Source organism: Pseudochaenichthys georgianus, chromosome 19, assembly GCF_902827115.2.
Source record: "Pseudochaenichthys georgianus chromosome 19, fPseGeo1.2, whole genome shotgun sequence".
NCBI lineage: Eukaryota > Metazoa > Chordata > Actinopteri > Perciformes > Channichthyidae > Pseudochaenichthys > Pseudochaenichthys georgianus.
Window position 1 is genome coordinate 25,039,345 of NC_047521.1, and position 26,759 is coordinate 25,066,103.

At 40.9% G+C, this 26,759-nt stretch overlaps 5 non-coding genes across 5 annotated transcripts; all 5 read right to left on the reverse strand.

Annotated features, from left to right (window-relative positions):
- Nucleotides 1-13: 13 nt before the first annotated feature.
- Nucleotides 14-85, reverse strand: trnat-cgu (transfer RNA threonine (anticodon CGU)). Its single transcript has one exon. It is a non-coding gene; the product is annotated as a tRNA-Thr (tRNA).
- Nucleotides 86-324: 239 nt separating this feature from the next.
- On the reverse strand, nucleotides 325-418 carry trnai-uau (transfer RNA isoleucine (anticodon UAU)). Its single transcript has 2 exons — nucleotides 381-418; nucleotides 325-360 (listed from the first exon to the last, which is right to left on the reverse strand). It is a non-coding gene; the product is annotated as a tRNA-Ile (tRNA).
- An 18,086-nt stretch (nucleotides 419-18,504) lies between these two features.
- trnat-agu (transfer RNA threonine (anticodon AGU)) lies at nucleotides 18,505-18,576 on the reverse strand. Its single transcript has one exon. It is a non-coding gene; the product is annotated as a tRNA-Thr (tRNA).
- A 3,098-nt stretch (nucleotides 18,577-21,674) lies between these two features.
- On the reverse strand, nucleotides 21,675-21,746 carry trnat-agu (transfer RNA threonine (anticodon AGU)). Its single transcript has one exon. It is a non-coding gene; the product is annotated as a tRNA-Thr (tRNA).
- A 4,095-nt stretch (nucleotides 21,747-25,841) lies between these two features.
- On the reverse strand, nucleotides 25,842-25,913 carry trnat-agu (transfer RNA threonine (anticodon AGU)). The gene has a single exon. It is a non-coding gene; the product is annotated as a tRNA-Thr (tRNA).
- Between the last annotated feature and the right edge of the window lie 846 nt (nucleotides 25,914-26,759).

The window sequence follows — 26,759 nt, forward strand, 5'->3', positions numbered from 1 at the left end:
TTCTGTAACAAAGAGGCACTGCTGGGATTTGGACCCAGGATCTCCTGTTTACGAGACAGGCACTTTACCACTAAGCTACAGCGCCTCTCAATCGTTTCCTTTTCTTTCCCTCTACTGAATTCTTTTTTTGTAACCAAAGCAAACCAAAGCCATCTGACCATATTTACCGTGTGTCCAATGCATATGGCTTCTGTCACATTCATCAATATTTGGCCTGTGAGATTTAATGAATGACTCAATGAGCACCGAAAAACACTTTCCGTCTGCTTCATTCCAAGTAGTGTAACCCAGATAATATCCTTTGAATGCAGTTTAAAACTTCTCTGCTCCAGGTGAGGCTTGAACTCACAACCTCGGCATCACTCTGCAGGTGACTGTCTTATAAGTACCGCACACTGACCGATTGCGCCACTGGAGCACAAAACGTCAATAATATGAAAAAACAATAGCCATTACTCTTGAATTTTCTAAATGTATCGGTTAGTATAACCGAAGACTCTCCTTTGCTCTATTTGTATTACTTGTAGTACTGATACCGTCCACTAGACTCCTAGTTACGTCGCGAGCCGAGGACACAATGTCATCTTAATGTTTAATCTTAATGCACACGCATTTTCCGTGCTTTCCAATAGTTTAAAATAGTTTCATTCCACTGTTAAATAACCTGTTCAACACAAACATGCCACTTGTAAAAATTAAATAACATTTCTGTGAACTGGTATTTGTTTAGTGAGCTTCGAGGATGTTCCCTGAAAGATTGAAAAATGTCAATGAAGATGTCAGACTTAGTATATTTGTTAATAATTACACACAATACACGGAATTTGTGTGTCTGTGTTCCAAGTAACTCTGCTGCCCCCTGGTGGCCAGTACATAAATGATGTGGTCCCCACCATCCAAGTAGCCCATCCCTGCTCTAGAGTCTTTCTTTTAGGCTTTAATTTGTCCGTAGAAAGTGAAAACGGTTGCTTTTAGGAACACCCAACCTCTATAAATTATGATTTTCTCAATTACTGTTCCTTATATAGATATTTACCAGTGGGCATGAGATACATCTAGTTTTAAAAATCTGACTTATAAACACAAACTAACCCAAACCATTACTTCAGAGGTGGATAACTGTCAACTTTAAACTATAACCTAAGTCATTTTCAAGTACAAACCTTACCAAACATTTACTATTGAATGTAATTGAATGTGGTAATGACGAGAGCTGTATCTAAATAGATGCTCTATCGGTTATTATAACCAAACACTCTACTATGCTCGATTTGTACTTGTAGTACTGATACCGTCCACTAGACTCCTAGTTACGTAGCGAGCTGCGTACACAATGTCATCTTAATGTTTAATCTTAATGCACACGCATTTTCCATGCTTTCCAATAGTTTAAAATAGTTTCATTCTACTGTAAAATAACCTGTTCAACACAAACATACCACTTGTAAAAATTAAATAACATTTCTGTGAAGTGATATTTGTTTAGTGAGCTTCGAGGATGTTCCCTGAAAGATTGAAAAATGTCAATGAAGATGTCAGACTTAGTATATTTGTTAATAATTACACACAATACACGGAATTTGTGTGTGTGTGTTCCAAGTAACTCTGCGGCCCCCTGGTGGCCAGTACATAAATGATGTGGTCCCCACCATCCAAGTAGCCCATCCCTGCTCTAGAGTCTTTCTTTTAGGCTTTAATTTGTCCGTAGAAAGTGAAAACGGTTGCTTTTAGGAACACCCACCCTCTATAAATTATGATTTTCTCAATTACTGTTCCTTATATAGATATTTACCAGTGGGCATCAGATACATCTAGTTTTAAAAATCTGGCCTGTGAGATTTAATGAATGACCCAATGAGCACCAAAAAACACTTTCCGTCTGCTTCATTCCAAGTAGTGTAACCCAGATAATATCCTTTGAATGCAGGTTAAAACTTAAAACCTGTCATTTTGCAAGATATGATTTAACATTGAAGCTCTCCTGGAAATTGACATATTCTGTCCATCTGCAGGAGAGGTTCAATGTTAAATGCAACACACTCTCACTCCCTAAGCGTCCAATAGCGACGTTTGGTCAGTGTCCGTGGCGTCCAATTGTGACGCTCCTAGGCTCCTTCAGCGTCATAAAGGGACGCAAATAGCTTTCAACTGATTGCAATGTATTCCCATCTGCGTCGGGATTTGACGCTCATGGAAGCACGGCATTCGTTTATGTCGGCTGCCCTTAAAGGTAATGTGAGCGTCCATTCCCAGGAGTAAAGGATGGCAGAAGACACTACACTACCCAGAATCCCCAGCTATCGTTTGGACTACACCATGTGCTCTTGACAAACCCGTGATAGTCCTCAAGCTCTGTGATTGGAGAGTGTGCTCCGAGGGTATAGCCGATTCTCGAACAGCACTTGAAATGGGATGGAACCACGGCAAACTGTCCAAAACTGGATTTGAACGGGTCCACCGCGTCCCCCCTCCCCCACCCCGTCCCCAGAACTACACATGCTGGCTATTCTGTTTCGCAACATGTTCTCTATGGCACGTCTCTACTGGGAGTTGTAGTTTTAAAAGACGTTTTCGTATTTCCCATAATAAGAAGTTGCCAGTATTAAACTGTGTACATTCCTGGAGGTTTAGGGGACAGGAAACACTCACATTTAAAACATATAATTAATAAATGGGTGAACATTGCTTGTGCCCATAATGGGCAGTATTAATATATATACCCACATGCCAGCTAATGTCAGAAGAGCTTTATTTAACAGCTGGTCTTATGTGTGTGACCCCTGTGATAACATTACATTACATTAATTGATAAGCCTGAAACATGCACTTGTCAAGGTTCAGAGGCACATTGTGCAAATATGGCAGTAGCCATCGATCAGCTTAAGATAAGATATACTTTATTGATCCCAAGTTGGAACATGTGCGTTACATCAGCATGTGTAACAGTTAAATATGCAGTTGTGTTTATTTGAAAATCATTTAGTATAATCACATAAATGCTGTGTTTTATATTCAACAATTCTGTGTTCTTTATTTATTGATTGTTCAATACCTGACAAGGCCGGAGATGAAATATCTACATACATTTTATAAGAGTATAATACATTATGTATAATATCAGTTAAAATAAGTGCTTCAACATATTTAACATTGCTGGAGGTATGCACACATATTGATAGATGTCTTGTAATGCACTATTGAGGAACCTGCGACCCAAGTTTTTCATTCAGTGCAGAACTACACCACAGTTGTGTAGGCCTATATGATATGTCAATAAACCTTAGAAAATCTTGAAATCTTGAAAGGGATGTGCAAAATAGTCATTACATACAGTCTTTAATTAACAATTAGTAGAGAATAACGAGTAATGAATATACTTTATAGGGATCGTATTAATATCTAATAATAAAAATATTGAAATTCAATAACATGCTTTAACCAACAGGTGTCTCTTTATATCATCTGTGCACCTTTATGGTGTAAATACAGCCTATCTACCAATTGGATCAAATATAAAAGTGAGCCGAATTAGTGTTGATACTGCAAGGAGACGTATTGTGTGAAAAGAAATGTAAGATGTTGTTTAATGGCTGATATATTTATGATCCACGTCACGTTTTCAGTTCCTCATGTTTGTCTTCTCATCAGGGCTCTATAAATACAGAACTACGGCAGATATGTAATATTTAATGCAGCCGAACCGTGTATTACAATGCCGTTATGTGATGACTTTCAAAGAGAAAAGCAAGCACACTCGGAATAAGGTATTATTATTATTTTGGTCTGTTTCCGGTATTTGTTAATGACGATGTGCTCTGAGATGTGAGACTGGAATTGCACAGGGGGGAAATAACGTAGGCTATCTTTAGATGCGGATTTTGTTAAACTAATATGTTTAGGCTGTGGACCAACACTATACATTGACGGGGAAGGGGGTAGCAATAAAGATAACACCATTAAACAGTTACACAACATAACAGAAATAATATCGATAGCAGCGTCCCTAGCAACCACCTTGGTAACAATGAAAACGTCGCGATTTCCTGAAGTAATCTTCGTAATAACTAGCAAACTAAAGATCATGTACATCCACTGCACACATAATCTGAAATAACAACTCATATTTCTCGCATCAAATGACATCAAAACGCATTTTAATGGCCAAACTAACTTTAAAATAGTAATTTTCCACCGAGAATAAAACGAAGTTCGGCCATGTTTTCTTTTTCTGCAAATTTGAAGATCACGTGACATAGACGCCAGCCATCGGAATGAATGGTGAAAAAATCGGGGTTTGTCAAACAGAGCACATGGTGTAGGCCAAACGATAGCTGGGGATTCTGGGTAGTGTAGTGTCTTCTGCCATCCTTTACTCAGAAAACATATTTGTTTCTCCGAATCGAAGGGGAAAAATACAAAATCATTGCACACAATTTAAACCAATCAATGTTGTGTAATTAGGATAATCTGGTGTTTTTTAGTCGATGAGTAGTGCAGATATCACTGTAAAATCAATCGACAGTAAGAGGAGTACTTACTTCCGGGTGTAAAATTCTCCATTATCCAATGGGAATGGATGCTCACATTGCCTTTAAGGGCAGCCGGCATAAACGAATGCCGTGCTTCCATGAGCGTCAAATCCCGACGCAGATGGGAATACATTGCAATCAGTTGAAAGCTATTTGCGTCCCTTTATGACGCTGAAGGAGCCTAGGAGCGTCACAATTGGACGCCACGGACACTGACCAAACGTCGCTATTGGACGCTTAGGGAGTGAGAGTGTGTTGTTAAATGATATCTTGCAAAATGACAGGCTAAAAATCTCTTCCAGACGTTTAAAAACACTTTTCCAGACAATTTAAACATTATTTCTGGCTTGTAAAGTGCAGTGGTAGTATCAGACTATTTAAAGGGTTACCAGGAGCATGAGAACATCCTCCACAGGAGGGTGGGTGGTGCTGTGAATAAGGAGGAATATGGATGCCGATGGGCGGACGATAAAGCACCGCAAACTCCACCCCCCCTTTAAGGTTCCCAGGGGCACGAGGTTCTTGAGGGTGTGATCATCTGGGTTTAGTCCGTTGGGGAGTGCTTAAGTTCGGGGCCCGGGGACCCAAGGTGCGCGAGGTTATGGAAGTACGCATGTCAGGGGGACATTCTGGAGGTCATTAGTCCGTCATTAAGCCGCCACAGAGAGGTGATTTTCTGGAGGAGTGAAATAATCAGAGTGCCATGTCAGGGGGACATTCTGGAGGTCATTAGTCCGTCCTTCGGGGCTCTGTGTAGGGCCAGAAAGAGGTGGTTTTCGCGCTCTGTCTCCTGGTAGTGTGAAATAGCCTGTTTGCTCATGTCAGGGGGACATTCTGGAGGTCATTAGTCCGTCATTTGGGGCTCTGTATAGGGCCAGAAAGAGGTGGTGTTCACGCTCTGTCTCCTGGTAGTGTGGAATAGCCTGTTTGCTCATGTCAGGGGGACATTCTGGAGGTCATTAGTCCGTCATTTGGGGCTCTGTATAGGGCCAGAAAGAGGTGGTTTTCGTGCTCTGTCTCCTGGTAGTGTGGATTGGCCTGTTTGCTCATGTCAGGGGGACATTCTGGAGGTCATTAGTCCGTCATTTGGGGCTCTGTATAGGGCCAGAAAGAGGTGGTGTTCACGCTCTGTCTCCTGGTAGTGTGGAATAGCCTGTTTGCTCATGTCAGGGGGACATTCTGGAGGTCATTAGTCCGTCATTTGGGGCTCTGTATAGGGCCAGAAAGAGGTGGTTTTCGTGCTCTGTCTCCTGGTAGTGTGGAATAGCCTGTTTGCTCATGTCAGGGGGACATTCTGGAGGTCATTAGTCCGTCATTTGGGGCTCTGTATAGGGCCAGAAAGAGGTGGTTTTCGTGCTCTGTCTCCTGGTAGTGTGGATTGGCCTGTTTGCTCATGTCAGGGGGACATTCTGGAGGTCATTAGTCCGTCATTTGGGGCTCTGTATAGGGCCAGAAAGAGGTGGTTTTCGTGCTCTGTCTCCTTGTAGTGTGGAATAGCCTGTTTGCTCATGTCAGGGGGACATTCTGGAGGTCACGTCATTTGGGGCTCTGTGTAGGGCCAGAAAAAGGTGGTTTTCGCGCTCTGTCTCCTGGTAGTGTGGAATAGCCTGTTTGCTCATGTCAGGGGGACATTCTGGAGGTCATTAGTCCGTCATTTGGGGCTCTGTGAGCCGCCACAGAGAAGTGGTTTTCGCGCTCTGTCTCCTGGTAGTGTGAAATAGCCTGTTTGCTCATGTCAGGGAGAGATGCTGGAGCTGCTTAGTCCGTCATTTGGGGCTCTGTGTAGGGCCAGAAAGAGGTGCCATTACAGGTCTCTCTCCTGGAGGTGTGACATAAGCAGAGTGCCCATTTGAGGGAGACATGCTGGAGGTCTGTAGTCCGTCATTTGGGGTCTTGGAGGGGCTACAAATAGGTGGTTTTCCCGGTCTATTTCATGGAGGTGTGAAATAAGCAGAGTGCCCATGTGAGGGAGACATGCTGGAGGTCTGTAGTCCGTCATGTGGGGGTCTTGGAGGGGCTATAAATAGGTGGTTTTCCCTCCTCCTAATTAGAGGTAAAATTAGGTCTGTCACTTTTGGTAACTTTTGTCAGACTTCTCCTGAGAATGGACGTCCATTGTCTCTAAGATGGGTTAGGATAACGGGTTAGGATAACGGGTTAGTATCTGGTGCGCATGAGATACTAACTCGTTATCCTGACTTTTTTTTCTCTCTTTTTTTCATGTCCCTTTAGGGGCTCCGTACGTTTATATGATCATTATAGGTATAAAACAATAAGAGAATAAATGAAAAACATGTATGAAATACTATATGACAGTAAAACAAGAATACAGTTGAAAAGGGGAGTGATTTGTAAAATATCAATAAAGAAAAAGTACATGTAAGGGAAACTTCTGTAGCAATGAGTCAGGACTCAGAGAGACATGAGGAGAGTTGGAGCTTTGATGTCAAACACTGATGGTTTATTACAAGTTTCGGCCCGGAGGATTCACATCACAACTCACACAGCCAGAGGTTCTGACTGTGTGGGAGGGTTGCCATATCAATTCTGCAGCGCCTCTCTCTCGCTAGAACTTTTAACTAGTTTCACAGAGAGTAATCAACATATTGGAGGAGATAACGTAAACATCTGGGAACACTGGAGATAGCCCCAACATCTGGAGACGCTCACTCCCTTGTCTGACTCTTAGGCTCTCACAATCATAAACCATTTGTGACGGAGAGTTGCCCGGTCATAAACTGGGAATAGCAACATTATAGCTGCAGCAGCACATTCCTTAAAGCAGATAACAGAGTCAGGGTTGGTCATAAACGTCAACAGGCAAAAGGTTAAATATCTAGGACTAAAGACATAAATATTCCCTAACAGTTTAACTCTTTTTATCATTTATGATAGCCTTAAAACATTAGTCTAATAATAATTTGGTCAATACTTAAATCAATAGGCGTCTTCAGATTTGAGTGTGGTCTCACCGTACATCAATTACATCACAAAGTAGAATAACATTGAAACATTCAATCACAATCATTGATACAACCAATCATAACAGAAAAATCATCTCTCATCAATGTTTGGATCATCTTTTGTCAAAAGTCCAATAATGAACACACATAAAACACAGATGCATAATAGCAAAAACATCTATTTTAAAATAATATGTTTTAACATTTAACCATTAGTTAATCTCACTTATTAAAATATAAAATCAAAACCAGCTTTCAGCTTAAAGATTTACTTCACGGCAATCACTAGTCAAAAGCATTTAAAACTTAGGATCATAAGAGATCCAGCTAAGATTCACAGTTAAGGTATAAAATGCACAGTGGTGATTTGATCAATCTGTAATCTGTGTCTTCAATTTTAGTATTACTTTACGTTTACGTCATTACGCTTTAGTCAAGAGCAAGGCACTTAGTCTTCGTTAAATCAATACATTCATTTTAATCAAGTACATTATTCAAAATCTGAAAAGGAAAAGTTAGGCAAATATTCAAAGACTTTTGTAAAAACCTGGAAAGGAAGGATTAAACATTCTTAAAACTTGAAACATCATTTTAGGTCTGTCTGTGCATGGGTAATACCAACCCAGTCTCACAAAAAATCCAAATACTCCAGCAATCAGGCTTAACAACACTCTTCAATGTATTACCAACCCAGTCTCACAAAAAATGTGTAATAACTACGTTGGTCCACAACTTGGGACGTAGTATTTCTACAAAAATGCCTCTGAAATTGTAAGATCCCTACGTTTTTTTTCCAAAAAAGACCAACGTAGTTATTACACATTTTTTGTGAGACTGGGTTGGTAATACATTGAAGAGTGTTGTTAAGCCCGATTGCTGGACAATTAAGGATATTAACGATATTGTCACGATTATTGTGTTATGTCACGGTTTTAGTTTTGTATGTCTTGTTATGGGTGTGTTGCTGTTTTTCCTGTCATGTTTTCCTCCCTGTGTATTGTCTGGTCCTTTTCCCTGTGTTTTCCTCCCTGTCTTTAGTTTACCTGGTGTGTCTAATTGTCTGATTGTGTTCACCTGTTTCCCTTCTGTGTCTCCTGTGCTCATCAGCACCAGCCCCGCACCTGATTGTTTTCACCTGTGTCTTGTTGTCATGTGTTTAAATTCCCCAGTGTTCATTGTCACTTTGTCTTGTCTCTTGCCATGGTCAGGTATCTGCTCTCTTGTGCTCTAGAAAAGTTGTGTTCTTCACTACGTGAGCGTTTTCATTTTGTTCTACATTTTTGGCATCTCAACTTTTTTTTGTTCAGCTTGCTTTTTTGGAAAAATAAAGTATCTTACCAATACTTTACCTCTGTCTCCCTGGTCGTGCAATTGGGTCCTACATCTTTGAGTATCCGAGTTTTTAACAATTATCTGTTATAATATTAGAAATATCTTATTATTCAATACCTTATAACCTGAAAATATAAATTATTTTGTTTAGTGTGAAAATGTAATCTGATCTGACAAAATATATTTATCATCACTATTTAACACATGTCTGGTCATCGGAAATATAAAAAACAATTATTAATCTGTAAACATCTGGTCATTAAATTCAAAGTTCATCTTTGTACGAGAGCTGGAAGAACATGTCCTCCTGACTCGTTCTCCTCCTCTCTTTATGACACAGTGTCTGGTGTGTAAAGGCATCCTGATATTGTAGATTAGCACTGAGGTGCTGATTGGCTCAAACTCTTCTTCATCAGAGCGCCATATTTCAACCCCCGCAATTGCTCTGCTTTTGTGTGTCTCATTCAGTGAGCACTGTATGATCCCCCAGTGAAATGGAGGCTCATCTGCCTGCATTCCTTCTGCTATCTGCTTGAGAGCAGTGCAACTGCGTATTCCAAGTGGAGCATCCAGGTGTGTCCCCCGTGATGGGAGAGGTTAGGAAGACATCTGCTCCTCCAAAAAACATGGAACCTTGTATTATAGAAGCCTCTGAAGCCCTCGCTCGTCCTGCAGGGTTATCTGCTAGAGCCCACCGAGCAGAAAGGTGAAGAGAAGAACCCCCTCTCAGCAGAATGGTGAAGTGAAGCATCCCCTCTTATCAGAAAGTTGAAGAGTAGAATCCTCTCATCTCGAACGACCTCGTGCTTCCTTGCCCGTGGCAGGGAGTGCTCTCTGCAGCCGGAGAGTGTGACCCTCTCTCTCTGACCCTTGGCCTTGAGAGCTGTCCTAGTTATTGGGTTAACACCTGATAGGGATGTTTTCCTGAGTGCAGACAACTCAAAGTAATGGATTAGCACATTATCATGTAATTACAAAAATAGGATAGGCCACTCAGAATTATTTGGGAGCCTTCCTGACACATGCACATGCATAAATTGAAGGTTTGTGTTAGTCATCTAACATGCAAGGATCATATACTCATCAGTCCATAGCAGAGAAATGTTATTTTAAGTTAAATGCAAGCTTGTCCCTGTGGATATCACCCCTTCTCAATGATTCTAAATGTTATATTAATTCACCATTTACCTTTTGATAAAATATTAGTTTATCAGAAATACATTGTCTCTTCCATAAAACACAGGTTTGAGAAATAAATGACCCAATATAAAATCAATTGCTCAATATAATTTACTCTTCCCTCCCTTTTCTTACATATGTTACATATGAAATAATAACTTAGGAGTCTATTTAAGCATGGTATAGTGTATAAGCTATTAATCGAGAAGACTCAGTATCACCTGTGTGCATCTTACAAAAAACAATTGTGAGAAACATATATCATGCAGGAAATTGAGACATTTGTTGAGCATATCTGAGTTGGGAGGAAAAGTTCCACCCCCTTAACATCCGTGTTATTACTGAAGGCATATCATGAATGATAGTGGGCGTCTGAGGGTGTCATTACTGAGAAACGTCAAACAAAATCAAAACCTTACATTTGAAAACAGGTTTGCATTCCTCCACTTAAGGTGACGTTATCATTGGAAACAATAAAAGCTAATTGTTTCGATGCAGAATCTATCAATTTAATCATTAGAGCAGAACAGAATGGTCGTATTGTAGCCTGAGTTGCGTGCAGCCTTTAGTTGGACTAGGTGGAAACACTGTCTATATAATGTGAATACATGTAGAAGTATAGACATTAAGAGGCCCCTGGCATTATATTATTAGGCCTATTTTAAAAATAGTAGGGGCTTTTAACAGCTTGCCAACGTACAGGCATATCCTCTGCATAGCAGTATGGATAGCCTTAAAAAAACACAACCCACTCCGTGGTAACAAGAGTCATGTATCTGAACCAAATGCCCTAAGTGAAGCCGTTAGTCTCATCTGACTGACCCAAGGGTTGTTGTGACAGGGAGGCTTCCAAGTGTTCAAAGCAGATGTCAGTCTTTTAGGTCATGGCTCGGTGGGGGGAGCAGACCCATGTGAGACAGTATCAACGGCTGTAATGTTCAGTTTGAGGAGCGTCATTCTCTCTGGGAGCAGGAAATGGTGTCCATTCTCGGACCAGACCATTAATGTCATGTAGAGCAGCCATAGCATCTCTGTGACTGCACTCAGCCGGACTGCAGCAGGGCAGAACTGGGTGACTCTTAGTGAAGCCGTCCAAGGCAATAGACAAAATGGAACCACGTACTAACAAAAGGGACACAAGGTCATTAATGTCTCTCTTTACCTGTGGCCTAATTGCACAACAAATTAGTGGAACAAATGTGGAACACTAATCCATCACCATGTGAAATTTAGAGTTAATCTAAATAATTACTTATGGGTTGAAATCAAATCAATATTAACATTAGAACTAAAGTCAGTCAAAATTGGATGTGCATGGATAAGAATCTAATCAATACACCATTGTCCAAGCTCTGTAACGAAAAGGATAACAAGATTAGGTACATTACAGGAGTGTTAAAACACCCAAACATGCACACTTATCTCATTCTAGTAGAGATTAGAGGACAGATACTTTGTAGTACTGTGCCGTACTTAGTTCCCAGCACTTAGTTCCCAGAACTTAGTTCCCCTATGGAACTAAAGGGCCGATCGCGTTCACACCGGAATAAGTTCCCTGAGGGAGGATTACGCAAATGAGCCGCTGACGTCACTTCTTCTTCTTCTTCTTCTTCTTCTTCTTCTTCTTCTTCTTCTTCTTCTTCTTCTTCTTCTTCTTCTTCTTCTTCTTCTTCTTCTTCTTCTTCTGCTTTGGGTTTACTGGCAGGCCGCAAACCACTTCACGGCGTATACTGCCACCCAAAGTCCCCGGCCAGAAGTCCCCGGAGTTGGGGACTTCAGTAGAAGCTGCTGGGACTCCCAGCAGCTTCTACTGAAGCCTTCCGAGTAAATCGCCAGAACGCCGACACCTCCTCATCTCCACCGCTCCCATGTGTTATTTTGTGTTGCCATAAGTTAGTCTCTCTGCGTTTTTGCGCTGGGCTAATGCTAATAATGCTAATGCGACGATAATAAAATGGTAGCTTTACAAAACATTTCAGAGTTTTTCGGGCATGGTTTGCAATTCGCCCAGCCAATCAGAACAGGGGCACTTTCTTTCCCCCAGGAGAGTACCATCTCTCAGCAGGCACCAAAAATGGGGGTAAAAGCTCCCGGCACTAAGTACTCTTTTTGGTGTGAACGCGACATAAGGGGTACTAACGGAACTAAATGGGAAAAGTACGGGGAAAAGTACTCCAGTGTGAACGCGCCTATAGGCTAGTTGCACGGGATGACGTATTTCCATTTCCGGTTCATTGAGTATGCGCTAGTAAACTTCCGGTCTACGGTAGGGTAGATAGCGATATAGATAGCGAGATAGATAGCGAGATAGATAGAGATATAGATGTATAGAGAGATAGATAGATAGAGAGATAGATAGAGAAATAGATAGAGAGATAGATAGAGAGATAGAGATACAGATAGCAAGATAGATAGCAAGATGGATAGCATGCAGATAGCATACAGATAGCATACAGATAGCGGTAGAGCTAAGTGAGAAGGCTAACGTTAACGTAATGGCACTATTTTACCAGGGTTGCCAACTCTCACGCATCTGGCGTGTGACACACGCTTTCACTCTCAATCTCACGCTCTCACGCTGCCCAAACTATTCTCACGCCAAAAGAAAGAATACCGAAGACTAGAAACGGTTTTGAAAACTTTTGTCAGGTAGTGATCGTCTTCTCAATAGAACATCTTTGATAATGTCTTCTGGCCAATCAGAATCAAGATAACGGCGTGGTGTTGTTGCAGGAAGTCCTGACGGAGAATACTTTTGCTGTAGTACATCTCTATATACATCGATACAACATTACGTGTTGATTAATGAAATAAGACCCCACGGTTTGATGATTGATAGGTGTGTGGGCTGTCTTTCATTTTGACACACAGAACAATGGGGGCTATCTACCCTTATCCACAATGTAAAGTAATTCACAGCCTCTTCCCTCTTCTCTCTGTGAGGAGCAGCAGGTTCAGCTTTCAGAACAAAGTAACAACAAACTAAAATGGCATTCATTTTTTTAAATATGTCGTGTAGTAATAGATGTATTCATTTTTCTTCTCAAGAGAGAACCAGAATGTGTATTTTATGTTAGTATTTCAAAAAATCTCCTGGGGGAGAATCCCCCCAGACCCCCCTGCAGGGGTTGGGCTTTCAGCATGTCAACTCTTTCACCTGTGGGGAAATTGCAGGATTGGCTCCAGGTCGCCCTTTGTATTTACTACAAGACAAATGTGCCTTTTTATTTCATACATTTCAATTTGGATTGAGACAGGGAAATAATCTAAACCTCACGCGTGGCGTTTCACTGTCAAGGGGAGCGTGTATGTAATTACATTGCAAATACTGATGATTTGAGCTCCCCCACTGTATGGGTTAGCCCTACCATAGATTACCCAACAAAAATACTCTCTCGCAACTGCCGACCCGTATTGCGCATGCGCAGATCTAAGAACCAGTAGAAATGATAAAAAAGTCAAAGTCTGCTGCTTATTGTTCTACTAGGCCAAAATAGAGTCAAAGAGTATATGAGAGTATTTGCAATGTAATATATGTTTGGCAGTTTGGAGTAAGTCTGTAGATTTGTTTGTGTGTGTGTGTTTCATGTATAGGCCTCTCACGATAATTAATTTTGTTGGATACATTTTCCCGGAAATTATTGCGATAAACGATAATATTGTCGACACCGTTGTATGACCATTTTAGACCACTGACATAATGATAATATATAATAATAATTCAAGTACATCCTTTCAAACTGCTAGTCACATCCTCATGTAAATGGCAATTTATCGAGTTCATTTTTATTTATCGTACGATAAGTCAATTAATTGCTTATCGCGACAGGCCTATGCACACAATAAAACAGTGGAAACAAACATGTGTTTGACTTTCATTAGTGAATGAAACTGTGTGCCCTTTATAGTTTGTGTCCAATATTGTGTATTTGTATATATATCCTAAGGTCCCGCTGCTGACACGACAGCAGTCATTTAGTAGAACCATTTAGAACGCATATGTGTAATTAAACCCATGATATCAAAATCTCACTCCAGCCAGGTACCCCAAGTTGGCAACCCTGATTTTACACTTGATGTCTCCGGCAAGCTCAGCCCCGAGGAGCAAAAGAGAAAAGGGGTTCAAGATGTACATATCCAGTTACATCGACAATTATGAAGGAAAGTGACAAACAAAGCTGTAGTTACTGGCTAACTTTGACAACTTAACAGTCTTGATACAGTGTAAAGCGTGTTAATGATGTAATATTATGTGTTTTGGATAACATGAATGATTTCCAATTCCCCCAGTTTCAAACAAAGATCTACCTTCAGGGAGACTGAGCGTCAGGGCTAGCAGTTACAGGAGAAAGCACGAAAAGCCTCACGATCTCAGAGTAGTTAGGAAAATAAAAAGTGTTCATTGGTTCAAAGCCTCAATCAGGTTCATGTTCTGGGGTTTTGATGTGGCAAGAGTAGGTAACCTGTGATTTAGGCAGTGTTGGGAAAGTTCACTTTCTACATGAACTAGTTCAGTTCACAGTTCACATATTTTAAAATGAACTAGTTCAGTTCATAGTTCATAATTCAAAATGTTGAACTAAAGTTCATGGTTTCAAAAATGAACTAATTTATAGTTTATAGTTCTTTTTTCAATACGTTGCTGCGAGCTATTATTTGTCTCCTGTACGATGTTAATGGGCCATTTCAATGTTTACAATATCCTCAGAGGGCCGTACAAGTTATTGACCTCTGCTTAAAAAAACTAAAATCACAACTCATTCATTTCATTCTGTGCAAAGAAAAAGCAACCTCCTAATCCAGATATCTCACCATGACTCGCGTATGCATGCACGTGCAGGGTGTGGCGTGACCACCAACACAGAAAGATATGGACACAAGATGTGTGCAAATGTATTTAGTTTCCTATCCATGTGAACATGGTTTAAGTGGGGGGGACCTAACCTCCTCTAGAGGGGTCCGGGGGGGCATGCTCCCCTGGGAAGATTTGTTGCACTTTGAGAGCAACATTAGGAGATCTATGGACACATCTCTCAACACCCAAACACAACTGTAAGCAGATTTTCTTTTAATGTATGGATATTTGACAAATCACTCCCCTTTCAAACTGTATTCTTCTTTATTAATAACTGTCATATAGTATTTTATACCTGTTTACTTTATTCTCTTGTTTTTTTTATAACTTTAAAAATGATCATATAAAGATGTGCCTTTACCTCACTGGTTGTAGACAAAGCTTCTTATATTCGTTAGCATAGCTAGCTTACCAGATGCTAATGATAACAACACAGTTATTGACTGTCTGATCAGAATGACAGATGAGCAGATCGCCACTGGGCTTTCAACTAAAGACACAGACACGCAGAAACTGCGGCATGTGTATGGACTTATCGGTACTGCAATTTCTGAAGTGCTGGAGTGGCGTTCTGGTGCTCTCCATCAGAACTGCACCCCTGTCAGTCGAGACATATACCACGTGATGACACGTTAGGCTCGTGTTGTGTTCAAGGACCCTGACCTTGGCCAGGAAAAACAGGCACTCGCTTGTTTAATTGTTTTGCGGTCTAGATTTCTTTCATTTTTTTATTTTTTGCGTGTGTTTATAAATTACCTCGAGGGCCGTACCAAATTGTCTCGCGGGCCGTATACGGACGGAGGCCGGAGGTTCCCCACCCCTGCCATAGAGTCTCACTCTGAGCAAGTGCTGCTGCAGCTGTTCTCGGCTTCGTCCATACTAATTCATTCATTCATTCATTCAATGCTCGCCGGTTCCGCGGTTCCACATTGTTTGTTGTGAGGAGTCTGATATATTTAGTATATTTATATTTTAGTGCGACAGCCAGGGGTGACAGGCGCGTACGCGTCACAGGCAGCTTGCTGTTGCCAGATTGGGTGGTTTTCCGCATTATTTTGAAGCCTGTTTACGGTGTGTTTTAACTGGGTTTTCGGCTGAAAGGCATATGAAATCTGGCACACTTTTGAACGCCGTTATAATACAGTGCTGAGAATGAACGCACTTTTGAACGCCGTTATACAGCGCTGAGAATGAACGCGTTCTCAATTACGTTCATCTAGCGGAAATACAGTACGTTCAGTTCACGTTCGCCCAAAATATGAACGCGTTCATGAACGATCGTTCATTGAACGCGTTCAGGTACATCACTGGATTTAGGATTCAAAAAAAACCAGCTAGCTGACGTGTTGCAACAGATTACATAGTGACAATACATTAGCTCACATCAACTGGTAGCTAGCTATGTGTGTGTAGCATGAAGGGGCTACAGATTTATTTTAGTTTTGTAACCCTCTTGTGTAAAATGATAAATACATTAGCAAAACCCAAACTTAGCTTTCATCAAAGATTCTTAATGAGAGGTTGAAACCCATCTCTGCTTTCATGGAAACCCCAGAAACTGGTTGTGACGGCTGTTGTTCATGTAGGGGTCCAGTTATTTGTATGGGCCAGTGTTAGGTGCTGGTTTTGTACCCTACATCTATGTTAAGCTGTTCAATGTTCTTCTAACACTATTTTATGTAGTTATAATATAATAATAATAAGATAATAACTTGAGACAGCTGAGAGAGCTTATCTGTTTGAATGTCCTTAAATTACAGTATTCCAAACAGCAGAACTTCTGTGTATGTGATGTGACTGATAACCTGACATGGTTTAGCCTTTAGTTTTCCCACACCTACTACTTGCCTGATCAGACTGCTCTCAGCTTTCTCATTTGTCTGTGTTGTATTGAAGCAGTGTCCTAAATGTAAAATGACTGACATTTTTGTTTTAATGTGTAGTGTTGTCCTTGAGAACTGCTCACCTGTGGAGATTGCAGTGGCAAAGTGTTCCTGTGTAGCCAGGGCCGTGGGAAGTAGGGGTGCTGAGGGTGCTGCAGCACCCCCTGGTGGAGGACGGGGGATCTGCACTTCCACAAGATTAAATACAAATATAACACAAATATAATACAAAAAAACAACATTCATAATTAAGTAAAGATAACACCCTTTTCACCCCGGTTACATTTTCCATTTGCCCTGTTCGTACGAGAGAGAGAGAGAGAGAGAGAGAGAGAGAGAGAGAGAGATATATAGATCGATAGAGAGAGAGAGAGAGAGAGAGAGAGAGAGAGAGAGAGAGAGAGAGAGAGAGAGAGAGAGAGAGAGAGAGAGGGGTGCACCGGTACCGGCGGGGAATGCGCTAACGGATATAAGATATAATCTACTTTCTGGATATTGTACATCTGTTCATCTGTTATATAAATCATTACTTAAATATACAGAGACTAATTGAAATGTTTAAATATGTATTTTTCCCCACGATAACATCAACCTATGTTTTATAAAAGTTTATTAAATGAATCTGTAAAATGTTATCATATTGTGGATTTATTAAATTATGTATTTTCCTATGTTATTTAAGTGCTTTTGTTTTGAGGATATAATATCCGCTCATTCTTGCTCTTGGTGTGTCATAACAAACTGTCAAACTGTCAAGATGTCAAAACTCTGTACTCAAACCGGAAGTACTCGGCCTCACACCCACCCGCCGGAAGTTGCTGCACAGAGCCATTGTCTCTGTGTAACTGATTATTTTATTATTATTATTACTCAGTTTATTACTGAGTATTAAACAATTGCGTGAGTGTGAGGATATTAAAATAAATTGGTCAGTAAGTCAGAGATGTGCAACTATATTTAACTTTTAGTTTTACAATTGTTTTAATAATTTATGGGAAGTGCCCTTTTTCTCACTTGAGCTCCCACCCCCCAAAATGTGTGTGCACGTCCCTGGTTCACACACCTATAAAAATAGAACATTACCTCTGCTTACACCTATATGCCGTGAGCTGATTATCGAGCCTTCATTGTCGCGGATATACTGTAGGCTATATGTGCGTGTGGGGAGTGTTGCAGTAGAACATTAAACTGTAGCGCACGGTACATTAATAGGAAACCCTAAATGTTTGAGCACCCTCAATGAAACGTCAAACTACCCCACAGCACCCTCAAAATCAAATCTCTGGCGCCACCACTGCCAGCGGCACACTGAACTGTCAGGAAGACTCGGATCTAGCAATCGTTATTTAACAGAAAATAAAATGGCAACAACAGAGCTTGGGAGTAGTGGTCGCGCCCCCCGTCAGCGCGAGTGTGTGACGAGTTGTGTACAGACCATGTGCACAGTTTTTATTTGTAATTAGAAAGTAAAAACGGGTGCTTTTAGGAATAACCAATCTCTAAAAATTATGATTTTCTAAATGACCGTTCCTTATATAGATATTTACCAGTGGGCATCAGACAAATCTAGATAACATAATCTAGTTATACACCCAAACTAACCCAAACCATTACTTCAGTGGTGAATAACAGAACACTTTAAAATATAACGTCGTTTTCAAAGTACAAACCATACCAAACATTTACTAATGAATGTAATTGAACGTGGTAACGATGAGAGCTTTATCTAAATATATGTTGTTGTTCTTTGCAACAACAAAAAAAGGCGCTGCTGGGAGTTGAACCCAGGATCTCCTGTTTACTAGACAGGCGCTTTACCGTTAAGCCACAGCACCCGCCCTCATTTCTGATCTCCTCAATGAATGTTCTCAGTAGTGTCCTTTCATTCTTCACATGCGCACAAGCCACAGCGTCCGTTTCTTCATCCACTACCTCCTTACTTTCTAACTTCCATTGTGACATTTTATTTCTACAAATGTTTTTTCAGCCTGTAAAAATGTGCATTCATTAAGTCCCGAACCGAAAACACGTGTCGCTGTCATGTTGCTGTCCGTTTGTCACGGTCAGATATTAGATTGGTAATAACCTAATATCGGTTTAACACTGACATATAATCGGTTAGTGTTAACATTACAGTTAACACTAACCTTGTGCCTCTTGCTAATACTTAAATGTAAACTTTATTTTTTGATATCGCCGTATATGTAATGTTGATATCTTCTTCTTCTTCTTCTTCTCTCGGTTTTTGGCAGATTGCAAACAACTTGAAGGTGCATACCGCCACCTACTGTCCAAGAGTGTGTATCACCATATCATCCTATCACCACTTGTGGAATTATACCACTGTGTTTACGTTGTTTTAAATTCTTCCAATCAATCCTGTTTCACTCAAATACTTAAGAATGGCCTTCCTGGTAGCTCTTACCCCTCACCTTATGTTCCCAGCATCCCCATCAGGCTCCACTCCCTTCCTGCCTCTCTGACCCCTCTCTTAGTTTTTCCCTCTCTGTTTTGTACATGTTGCAGTGTAATATGATGTGTTCCACATTTTATTTCACTCCACACTCCCTGCATTCTTCAACTTCGCTTTTCCCCATTTTAAACATTGTGTCGTTTAATCCTGCATGATCCAGTCTGAGTATAGTGAAGATGATCTCCTCCCGTCTGTTCCTTTCTGTATAGACCTTTGTTATGACTGATTTCAGTAACTTGTGGCATCTCCTTTCCGGCAGAAACAGGAAATGCCGTAGGCCTAACTGTATGTAACAACGGTTTCAAATCAGCATCTCTTAGACAACAAATTCAAATTAATAACTAAAATAAAACTCCAAACATCTTTAATTGTGTCTTTTAGTTTTAAACCTGATATTTATAAGCTTCTTAGTTTTTGCAACAGTCTGTAAATATACAAAACTTTAAAATAAAATGCACACATTTACCTTTTTCTAGACTAAACACAGGTATATGATCCTAAGTTAAACAAATATCAGGTTATCATGAGGTTGTTAACATCACAATGTATCAGTGGATGTTTGCTGGAACTACTTGTAAACAGTGTGTTTGCTGACGGACACTGCACCCAGCTTTGAGACCGAGGCCATTTCTCAATCTCTAGGATTCTGGCTTCCAAGCCAATATTTCAAGGATACTACGTCATCGAGTGCCGCCGAAGGACTGTTCCAATCTCCAGCATACTTGGAATTCCACCGAGGCCGCGTCCTTGGTTTGGGGGACATTTCGAGGCTGCACATGGGTAGACTTTGCGTCCTTAAAATCCCCACAATGCTTTGCGCACGGACCAATTAGAACATGTGTTGGTAAATATGTTACTTTGTTACATTTGTTATCACCAATAATGTGTTCCGTGAAAGTAAAGCAAGTTCATAATTAGATAGACATCGTGAGGTATTTATTTTCGGTACAGTTTATGTTGAAACCGTTAGAGAGAGAGGCACACTTGTTAGCCTGTTCCATTCTCCATGCCGTGGCTTGGAAGTATACTTGCTTCATTTCTGAAGGAAGTACGCAACTACCAAGCCAGCATCCTCGCGATTGAGATATTTTTTGTAACAAAGAGGCAGTGTTCGGATTTGAACAAAGGATCTCCTGTTTACAAGACAGGTGCTTTACCGTTAAGCCACAGCACCTTATTTGACTTTGTCATTACGGTACCTATTCCATTTTGAAACTCCATTGTTTCCTTTCATTTTTACCAAAGATATTCAGGCTGTAAAAAATATTATTCATAAAGTCCCAACCCCTCAACATGTTTAGCTATAATCTTGCATCTTGTCAAGGTCAAGTATTATTGGTAATGCCCTAATATAGTTTTACACCCAAACTAAACCAACTTATTTCAGAGGTGGATAACACACCCAATCCAAAGGATATGTTGTGTAACAAAGAGGCACTGCTGGGATTTGGACCTCTCCTGTTAACGAGACAGGCGCTTTGACTGCTACAGCGCCTCCCTTTTGCAAACTTCTTCTTCTTCCTCTTCTACTTTTTCCTCTTGCCAAGGGATTTTGCTTGTGTCAGATTATTCCATATTTGGCCTGTGAGATTTAATGAATGACTCAATGAGCACCGAAAAACACTTTCCGTCTGCTTCATTCCAAGTAGTGTAACCCTGATAATATCCTTTGAATGCAGTTTAAAACTTCTCTGCTCCAGGTGAGGCTTGAACTCACAACCTCGGCATCACTCTGCAGGTTACTGTCTTATAAGTTCTGCGCACTGACCGATTGCGCCACTGGAGCACAAAATGTCAATAGTATGAAAAAACAATAGCCATTACTCTTGAATTTTCTAAATGTATCTAGTCTTTCTTTCTTGTTTTTGTGTAAAAGTGAAAAAGGGTGATTATTTTGCTTTTAGGAACACCCAACCTCTATAAATTATTATTTTCTCAATTGCAGTTCCTTATATAGATATTTACCAGTGGGCATCAGATACATCTACAAATCTACCTTATAAACACAAACAAATCCAAACCATTGGAACTCCCTCCCCCAAGACCTCCGTGAGTCCGGGTCCCTCACTCTGTTCCAGTCCCGCCTCAAAACCCATCTTTTCACCTCTCTCTATCCGTAAAACACCCCCCCACTCATTTTCGACATCCTCCTGACTGCCACTGTGTTTTGTTTTGTTGTTTTTGTTGTTTTTCTTAGTCTGCTGTCTACCTGCCCCAGTCTATCTACCCCCCCCCCCCCCCCCTCATATTGTAAAGCGTCTTTGGGTACTATAAAAGCGCTATATAAATCCAATATATTATTATTATTATTATTATTACTACAGAGGTGGATAACAGTCAACTTTACACCATAATCTTAGTCGTTTTCAAGTACAAACCATACCAAACATTTACGATGTAATGTAATTGAACGTGGTAACGATGAGAGGTTTATCTAAATAGAACCTCTCTCCAACAAAGAGGCGCTGCTGGGAGTTGAACCCAGGATCTCCTGTTTACTAGACAGGCGCTTTACCGTTAAGCCACAGCACCACGCAACTTATCGTCTTCTTAGCTAGAGTGCTCAGTACTCGTGTTAATATTATTAAGCTCGCCAATGACCTTTTTTTCCATGACTAAAGGCCCGGACACACCAAGCCGATTTTGGCCGTAGATGGGCGTCAGGCCGACGATGAGCATCGACACGCCCTACTCAGATTGGTGTGTCCCGCACCGTTGTGTCTTTTCAGCCGTGCCGACACCTTTTCGGCCGAAAACCCACCGATTCAACATGTCGAATCAGTGGGCAGTCGGCCAAAGGCTGTCGGCAAATGAAATCACTCTGATTGGCTGTTCAGCGAATCAGTGCATGAGAAGCGAAACAGAAGTGAGGGACGTAAACAAACGATTTACGAAGGCACACACAGACTGCTATTCATTTTCATCTCACCTGGGGCCTATACTACGAATCTCGTTCAACATATCCTGGATATGTTTTGAGTTATCCGGTTGACTTAATCCAAAACAAACCCGCTCTCGCGAAATTGTCCTACGACGCTGGCTATCAACTCGATCGCTCAAGCCAGCCGTGTCCTATCTAGTTAGGTGCGCGTTCACATAAAAGGGGTGGTATCTGGAGCATTCGACCAATCACAAACATGGAGAAGCGTACTGATAGCGCAGCGTCATACTTCCTGAATGAAAAGTCAACTATAATATTAGTCAAATATGAAGAAGTTAAACTTTAAAAATCCATGACTCAAACACTTGATCCAGGATAAAAGCCACATAGCTGCACCTGCAAGGTGAATACAGCTGGCAAAAGAAAAAGTGTTTGAATGCGTACATTAACAGGTTTATGATATCACTGCCGATGGGCGTCAGGCCGAAGACACGAGTGGATCTGACTTTAATTACATTTGTCTCGAGTGTTTCGTCAATTTAATGTGTTGCTTAAAATAATACTTCTGCATACAGTATGTGACACTGTAAGTGTTGCACGGCCAGATACGGCTCAGCTGACTCAGATAAGGAGATATATGATACATTATGATGTGATATGAATGATAATGGGACACATCGACGTCTGCACTCACAGTGCCGCAGACTGTAGGCTATACGTAATGTTACTTTGATCCGGTTACTTATGTTGTGGCAGATATTTAAGTAAGCTTTCTTAACGCTAATGTTATAATAGTCAGATTGCTCTGAAGATGGGAGGAGATATTCTATTCATTTTCACGTTCACACAGACGGTGATTTGAACTGCAACGGCAGTTTAAACTGTATTTCCTTTATCCTGTAATGTGACTTGATCGCTTTAAACTCTGCACACTGTTGTTATCAGCTTTTCCACCATGGTTTCTACCTCAACCTGTAATAAATGTATCGTTATTTAAATGGTTACATTCAATGAAAATAAAATCAATGTGCAGGCTTATGTGAACACTGTTCTACATGAACAATATGGGAAGTTTATACATTAAATAAATCAACAGTATAGTGGCGATATGCTCCAAGTGGAAGCAATTCGCCATTAACATATCCAACATATCCAGAACTCTGCTGCCCTCCTCCTCACCCACACCCGACACCACATCACTCCCGTCCTCCAGAACCTCCACTGGCTCCCCGTCCGTCAAAGAATCGACTTCAAAGTCCTCCTGATTACTTACAAAGCCCTCAACAATCAGGCCCCCCCCCCTACCTCACAGACCTGCTGCACCACCACACACCTTCCTGCTGCCTCCGCTCATCAGAAGCCAACCTCCTATCCATCCCCATCCGCACCAATCACCGGACCTGGGGGGACAGAGCCTTCTCCGTCACTGCCCCCTCCCTCTGGAACTCACTCCCCCAACCCATCAGAGACCTGACCTCACCACCTTCAAAACACTCACAAAAACTCACCTCTTCAATCTGGCTTTTAATGTGTGATTGTTTTTGTATGATTTGACTTTATCTTTAACTATATATTTATTTGTTGTTCCTTTCTTTTATTTTCTCTTCACTATATCTGTAAAGCGTCTTTGAGCACCTGTAAAAGCGCTAACAAATTAAATCTATTATTATTATTATTATTATTAAAGCAAAGAAGAAGAAGAACTCCGCACAGTTGATCTCTTATCCTGGAACCTATCCTGCTCCAGCGCAGGCTAGCCGTTCAGTTAAATAAGTCGAATAAGTTATCTAGCCCGTTAAGAAGTGAACCAGCTTCGTAGGACCGGAAATCCCAGAAGTTAGCTTGCTAAACGAAGATCTTGATTCGTAGTATAGGCCCCTGGATGTAAGAGTTTATTTTTCATCATGGCGATCTGGAGAGACCAGGAGAGGCCAGGGCTGCAGTCGAATAGTCCATTTAGCTTAGGAACCTTCCTAACGGAGTGAAATTACCCGGAAGTCCCTCAGTGGCAGCCATGATAAGTGCAGTTCGAATTCTATAGAATGATAGGAAAGGAGGTTTCAAACTTCCTTTATAACCTCCTTTAGCTTAGGAACCACTGGACCTCCCTAACTGAAAGGAGAGGAGAAAATGCTGCCCCACAATGCCTTGCAGCCGCAGCATTTGACGTCACACAACAGTCGGCCGTTCACGGAAACAACCGATTATGACGGAGAAATGATATCATGAAAGTTACGGTGCTTATTAAGCATTTTAAAACGTATGTGGTAAGTTGTCAAAGTGCTTTGTTTTGAAGGTTCATCAGTATTATAATCAAAAAGAGAAATATGAACGTTAGTTTTTACTGAAATTATCAAATAAAGTCAACATTTCACAGTCTTTACTGAGCTGTGTGGGGTTTGTTCAACTTTTAAAAGATGTTTGAATGGTGATATAAACAGTGATAGATCTTAAGGACTAACGTTTATAATAAATACATTTGTATTGATTTTAAGATATTTTCATAGTTCATACAATCATACTGGGATCATTTTTTGTATTAATGTAGACCGGAGGGAGAGGGTGACGAGCATAAGTTTGACTTTCCTTTTTTATTTCAATTCCAACGTTGGTCATGAAGAAATGTTTCTCTGTTGTCCCCATTCATAAAGCAAAGCAACAGCATCAGAGCACGGTGGAGAGTCTCTAGATGAGTTCACAGTAGTCCCTCGTTCTTATTATACATCCATGTTGTAGTCCGCTGTATAGAAAACTGTAGTTTCCATAGTTCCCCCACAGCAGCAGACGCACAAAATGACGTCCGCTGGCGCACACGTCGGATAGTGAAAGTGCAGTCGGATTCTCTAATGTACCGCAGTCTCTTCTCCTAATTCCTTTTGAATTCTCCTATCCACTATCCCTTAACCCCGTGACGTTTCACTCAGAGGTCAAGGAATAGGAGATAGGGTTAGAACTTTGGAGCTGATTTTTAAACTATCCGAACGCAACCCAGCTCTCCTGTTTACTAGACAGGCGCTTTACCATTAAGCCACAGCACCACGTTGTCAAATGTTGTTCTTCTCACTTACTGGGCTGAGTAGTGTTCATTTAGTTGACTAAAAATGTTTTATCAGCCTGTAAAAATGCCATCAATAGCCATCACTCTTGCATGTTCTAAAGGTATCTGTTATATTATAACCAAACCCTCTCCTATGCTCTAGCAGGGATGGGCAAATGGCGGCCCGGGGGAACAGCAGAGTGCGGGTTGACAGGTGTCTGTGTTGACATTCCCCTTATTGTGCGTCAGCAGAGACAGGCTACAAGTGTCTTAGGTTCAAGGTAGATAACTAATGTCTGGGTTAGTGTTCATGACTTCATGTTTATGCCATCTTAATGGTTAATCTCAATGCACACACATTTTTCGTGCTTTCCAATAGGCTAGTTTAAAATAGTTTTATTCCACTTTTAAATAACCTGTTCAATACAAACATGGCACTTTAAAAATTAAATAACATTTCTGTGAACTGATATTTGTTTAGTGAGCTTATTAGAGGATGTTCCCTGAAAGATTGAAAAATGTCAATGAAGATGTCAGACTTAATTTGTTAATAATTACATACAATACATGGAATTTGTGAGTGTGTGTTCCAAGTGAATCATACCATAAACTTAGTCGTTTTCAAGTACAAACTATACCAAACATTTACGATTGAATGTAATTGAACATGGTAACGATGAGAGCTTTATTATAGCTCTCGGCAACAAAGAGGCGCTGCTGGGAGTTGAACCCAGGATCTCCTGTTTACTAGACAGGCGCTTTACCGTTAAGCCACAGCACCACGTCTACGGCCGGTGCTCTTCTCATGTACTTTCCTGAAAAATATCACGAAATATGTTCGTCAACGACTTTTTTTCCCATGATTAATACGAGACGATGTCGAGACGGCACTCACGTCAGTAACAAATAACTGTAACGAAATCAACATGCAATATCGTTGACGAAATATTACGAGACCAAAATGTAGTTTGCTAGATAAAAACGTTGCAAAAATCTCTCTTTACTTTCGTTGATGAAAAAGGAGGAGACGAAATATTATCAAAGATAACGTAACATCTCTGATAGTCAGTTTTTCTCCCAGCAGTTCCATTTCCGCTGCTGCGTCTGGGCAGCAGCTATGTGTCTGTGCTGCGCGCGGCGGTACATTTGAATTACACAGGGCCAGCGGCACACTGAACTGTCAGAAAGACTCGGGTCTAACTAACCTTATTCAACAGAAAATAAAATGGCAACAACAGGACTTGGGAGCAGTGCCCCCCCCCCCGTCAGTGCGAGTGAGTGACGAGTTGTGAGTGACGAGTTGTGTCCAGACCCGACGGGTAATAATAGATTATGACGACTGTTACGATCCTGTCCGTCAACATGACGGACAACGAAAAAGTCTAAAGCCACCACTGCTTGGGAGAAAGAAACAAGGTGGTATTTGGGCCCATTTTCGCTACAATAAGGCGGAGAAGAAAAGCGCATTTTTTTTATCAGAAGGCAAGGGAAGAATTGTGGCCATAACACGGCTGGTAAAAACACCACAAACCTGACCAGATATTTTCTGCAAAGCTGCATTCTTAATCTTTCAACCTGTGTTTTCCATCGAATAAGGATAAGATATAATCTTATTGTGAAATAAGTT